Below are 6,000 nucleotides of genomic sequence, written 5' to 3'. Positions count from 1 at the left end.
TGCCCCTGTTTAACAGGGGCATGTAATTACAATTCTTGATATAATATTTCAAAGCAGGGCCGGTTCCTGCACCCAACAAGAGTAACTGTGAAGGCTTACAGTGTTCTGGTACCCTACACCTAAGGCCCAATTTTCTGCAGAGTATATACTGTAGGGCAGGTCGTATAGTGTATATACTGCTGTTCAGAGTATATAGTGCCTGAGGGCCTGGGGGACCCCAAAGCCATTTTTTTTTCATTTGGGTGTGGGGTTCCCCGTAATAGGAGCTGACATCCACGCCATTTTTTTCTTGGTATTTTTGGTATTTTTATCTATATTGCCAGGACCTGACTACATTATTGCCGCAAGCATTTTTGAATGACATTTTTTCCTTTAGAAATGTCATTTTTCTGTGGCACTGTTATAAACATGTGAAAATTATAATATAACTGCGCTAACCCAGTGAGAATCAAAAAGAAGAACAAAGCTGCTACACAGGAATGTGACAAGTATTCAAATAAGATAGTGTAAAAAATGTAGCGCTATAACAAAGTTTGGTTTGGTGGATACTGAGGTCATTCCTGCCAAGAGGAGATGTCTTGAGATCCGGGGTTCCTACCTTCATCTAGGAGAGCCATCCATCTGGATTTCTAAGCTTGTCTGATTCGGTGTCTCTGACATCCGAATCCACCTGCTCCGGTAAGAGTGTTTAATCTCTTTCACTTTAAGGATGCACTAGCGGTTGAATCACACGTTGGAAGATTTCTTCACTTCTCAGCTGGACTTTTTATTCATTTCACTATTGGACTTTATCACATTTATATTATTTCAGTTTTTCACATTTATATTATATTGGTTGGATTTCACCATTCACTAATTTTTGAACACCATTAAGTTTTGATATATGTGTTCACATTATACTTTGTTATAGCGCTACATTTTTTACGCTACACTACTGTTATAAACATGGGAAACACGGGAAAGATGCGCTACTTTACAGGCATACTAAGGGCACCCCCAGGCACGATATTTAAAGGAATATTTCATTTTTATTGTTTCACTTTATGCATTATTAAAATCACTGCTCTTGAAAAAAATTGATGTTTTTAAAACTTTTTTCTGCATTGATACATGTCCTCTGGGGCAGGACTTGGGTCCCCAAACACTTTTTATGGCAATAACTTGCATATAAGCCTTTAAAATGAGCACTTTTGATTTTTCACATTCGTGTCCCATAGACTTTATCGGTGTTCACATGTTCGAAGAAATTTTTGCCTGTTCGCATGTTCTGCTGCGAACCGAATCGGGGGGTGTTCGGCTCATCCCTGCTAGGGAGACAAAACCGATGTCAAATGATTTTATACAGTAATGTAATACTAACAGATTACAATGTATTGTGTGTGTGTTATGTGTTTTGTACTTTTTTAATTTTCCTCCGGTTCTGCCCCCATGTGTCACGGCGCTGTAGGGAACAGAACAAGATCTCCATCTCCCTCCCTCACATAACGGCAATCTGCCTTGTTTACATTGGCAGACCGCTGTTCTGCCTCTCCTGTGAATGATCGCCGGGTCCTGCCGATTGGCTCCCGCTGTGTTCAATCACAGCAGGAGCAGGTCACCAGCTGCGCCTGCCCTAGACCCACTGCACAAAATCACATACCTGTATGTGAGTTATTGCAGGAGGGCCGCTCTGCCACAGTATATCTGTGTGGGGTGGTCCTTAAGTGGTTAAACAGTATAGCCCTTATTTCCAATGTTTTACATAGCTATACCTGCATAAGGGGCCAGCCTGAAGTGATCTAACAGGACTTAATTTTCTGCCTAAAGTTTCACTTTAAGGTAGATGCTAATTGGTTTTTATGCAAGGATACACCAGATTCTGTATGCACCAGTTTTAGTAAATCCCCCGTTAAGATGTGCAATACTGGTGTTCACTTTTTTGTGTCCACCTCCTATATAAATAAAGTGGCTGTCCCTTTGTACACTCAGCATATAGTAATTACATACTATACATAGAAACCAGGTTAAATAAATCAGTGAAAATTGTTTATATCTATTTGATCTCTTTAACATACTTTAACATAAAAACATTGAAAAGACTTTATGTTCTTTTAAAGTGCACTATTACTGTGAAAATTATGCTATTGCAGATTCTGTCTTCTACTACAGTATATCTTTACAAGGTGAAGCACATGTTATAAAAATAGAATGCAACTTCATAATGTTTCTGTCATAGTGTTAATTTTTGTCTGATTTCATGATACACGTTCTGTTTTGTCTTTAAATGTCTTTCAGACAATACTTTGAAAAGCGCTTTTTATTAATTTTAGAAGAAAAGGTTTAGGATGACATTACACTTCAGTGGGACTTGCATGTCCAGTGATTTCAATAGAGGGATTTATTTGCAATTGTTTTCAAACTGTGTTCTAATCAAAGGTTACTTCAGCGGCCAAAGGTTGCTTTGCACACAGAGACAATGACTGTTTTAAGCAATGCTTTTCTAGTGTAAAATTGATCTTACTTAAATCTCTATTGCTTTTATGGTAAAATTAGTACAGCACTTGCATTTCATATTGTACTGATTACTGAAAAGCATTCTTGAATATTATCATAGATACATTATAGGTATGCAGTAGCATTATGTTGTCTCTTAAACCATTTACAAGATGCTTGGAATGGAATTTCTTTTTTTTGATTGTTTCATTTTTTTCCTTTGTTTGTTTTTTATACATTTTTTCAAGCTTAAATTCTTTACAATATGAAAAGCGCTTACTATTTTTAACAGGTCAAGACCACTCTCCAATAGACAAATATGCTGATAAAAAAGAAAAAAGGTAATTGGTTTCCTGTGGCATGCCAACAACATAGTTTGCATTATGCAATCACATAATACAATGAGTGGTCAGCCTTGAAGATGATTGATTCTTATAAAATGTACCAATGTGAATATTTAAACAAAATCCTTCTTTGCAAAACCTGTGTGATTATTTTACAGAATGAGCAAGAACAAGGATCATACAATTTACATTATTAAAAAATAATACATAAAAATAATGTTTTGTTGTTTTTTTGAACAACAGGTAATTGTAACAGAGCAAAGCATATATAAAAGATTCCAGTTCACTGGTTTGGTTGTGATTAGTAAAAACAAAATATTTCCATTGGTCACTACTACTCTAAACATTTTTCAATATGTTGAATCACCCTGTGAGTCTTTATATCTCCAGGGTACACTGGTGACATTTCCCTAAGATATTTTTTGTCTTTTCTACCCTCCTGCAAGGCCATTAAAATTAAAGCATTCTCTTATAACTGAATTACCCAGTTATTTGACATATACAAGAAAACCAAATTTTATTTACATTGTCAGTAACCTCAAGTATTACTTACTAATGGAAATTTCCTATAACCCTTTATTGCCACTGCCCTATTATGGTGCAAAAGTAATGGGATGTAAATAAACTCACAGCTGCAATAGCATTTTGAGCTCTTTAATTGCAGTATTTTTTTTCTTTTAGGTCAGGAGACATCCACCCCCTCCTTTCTACATTAGGGACCTGTGTCCTATGGGAGCCAGGGACATTTGCATCTATTTTCATAATGGAGAGTGTCAGGGAGACAAGAAATGTCCTTTTTCATATCTCTCCCATGAGGCAAGAACTTGGAACTGCTCAGCTTGGAGCACTTCCAGATTCAGGACTGTCAGATCCCAGCCAGCATGGCCAAGAAAAGCAACACAGTACAGTATAGTTTGTGCTCAGTCTGTTTTAGATGAGTACATAGGAGACATTAGGTCCTGCTTAAATTGACACTAGTATGTGTAAGTATGAATGTGAGTTAGGGACTTTAGATTGTAAGTTCCTTCTGGGCAGAGTCTGATGCAAATGTGCAATATACAGTGGGGATGGAAAGTATTCAAACCCCCTTACATTTTTCACTCTTTGTTACATTGCAGTCATTTGCTAAAATCATTTAGGTTAATTTTTTTCCTCATTAATGTACACACAGCACCCCATATTGACAGAAAAACACAGAATTGTTGACATTTTTGCAGATTTATGAAAAAAGAAAAACTGAAATATCACATGGTCCTAAGTATTCAGACCCTTTGCTGTGACACTTATATATTTAACTCAGGTGCTGTCCATTTCTTCTGATCATCCTTGAGATGGTTCTACACCTTCATTTGAATCCAGCTGTGTTTGATTATACTAATTGGACTTGATTAGGAAAGCCACACACCTGTCTATATAAGACCTTACAGCTCACAGTGCATGTCAGAGCAAATGAGAATAATGAGGTCAAAGGAACTGCCTGAAGAGCTCAGAGACAGAATTGTGGCAAGGCACAGATCTGGCAAAGGTTACAAAAAAATTCTGCTGCACTTAAGGTTCCTAAGAGCACAGTGGCCTCCATAATCCTTAAATGGAAGATGTTTGGGACAACCAGAATGCTTCCTAGAGTTGGCCATCTGGCCAAACTGAGCTATCGGGGGAGAAGAGCCTTGGTGAGAGAGATAAAGAAGAACCCAAAGATCACTATGGCTTAGCTCCAGAGATGCAGTCGGGAGATGGAAGAAAGTTCTAGAAAGTCAACCATCCCTGCAGCCCTCCACTAGTCGGGGCTTTATGGCAGAGTGGCCGACGGAAGCCTCTCCTCAGTGCAAGACACATGAATGCCCACATGGAGTTTGCTAAAAAACACCTGAAGGACTCCAAGATGGTGAGAAATAAGATTCTCTGGTCTGATGAGACCAAGATAGAACTTTTTGGCCTTAATTCTAAGCGGTATGTGTGGAGAAAGCCAGGCACTGCTCATCACCTGTCCAATACAGTCCCAACAGTGAAGCATGGTGGTGGCAGCATCATGCTGTGGGGGTGTTTTTCAGCTGCAGAAATATAAAAAAAAGTTGTTCAAAAATAAAATAGAATAAACTATACTATAAAAAATAGTTTTTATACTTCCACCTAGCAGCGCTAGGGTTGTTGGTTCTAATCCCAACCAGGTCACTACCTACCTTGAATTTGTAATTTCTCCCTTTACCTGTGTGGGTTTCCTCCCACACTTCAAAGACATGCTGATAGGATAATTTGCCCTAATATGTATTTGTATGAATGCGAGTTAGGGACCCTAGATTGTAAGCTCCATGAGGGCAGGGCCTGATGTGAATGTACAATCCATATGTAAAATGCTGTATAAATTGATGGTGCTGTAAAGGTTTTAAAATGCATCATCTATTGACAATTATGGTTTTCCTTATTTGACACTGTGTCACAGCTGCGTGTGATTTTAGGTCTTGACATATTTGGTATCTATTTACTCAACTTAGTTCATTTTTATATGTTTGGAGATTATTTTGTATTTGTGAGCATTGCATTATACTGTTCACTGAAAAACAGTTGTGTTATATTTTGTGCACCATAAAAAATTGCAACATGTTATTCTATAGGTCCTTTGCTTTAAAAAAATATATAATGTTTAGGGGTTTTAAGTACAATCCTATGTTAAAAATGCTATTTTTTTGCATGTGTCTAAAATAGAGTTGATAATTATTATTTATAGGTAGAGCAGTGAAAGGTCTTAGGTTTCTGGAGAGAATAATGTACCTGAGGTGCAAGTATCTCCCTGTATCTGCATCATTCATTCTTTGGATTGGATTTCCTGCTTTCTTTCTATACCCCCTGCTGGTTTTCAAATTTTCTCCCAAGAGTTATGAAACCACCAGTCAACAGGGGGGCAGCTCTGTTATGGGGAACTGAGGCCCTGTTTCTACCAAGATGACAGCATCCACACAGAGGCACAGTGCAGAACGAAGCATGGTGGGGTTGATTTACTAAAACTAGAGAGTGCAAAATCTAGTGCAGCTCTGCATAGAGCTTCCAGGTTTTTTTTGTCAAAGCTTAATTGAACAAGCTGAAGTTCGAAGCTGATTGGCTACCATGCACAGCTGCGCCAGATTTTGCACTCTCCAGTTTAAGTAAATCAAATCATGTAAGTCAGGAATGAGGAAAAGGTTTAGGG

The sequence above is a fragment of the Aquarana catesbeiana genome, linkage group LG06 (genome assembly GCF_042186555.1).
Source record: "Aquarana catesbeiana isolate 2022-GZ linkage group LG06, ASM4218655v1, whole genome shotgun sequence".
Classification (NCBI taxonomy): Eukaryota; Metazoa; Chordata; class Amphibia; order Anura; family Ranidae; genus Aquarana; species Aquarana catesbeiana.
This window is presented reverse-complemented; position numbering follows the sequence as displayed.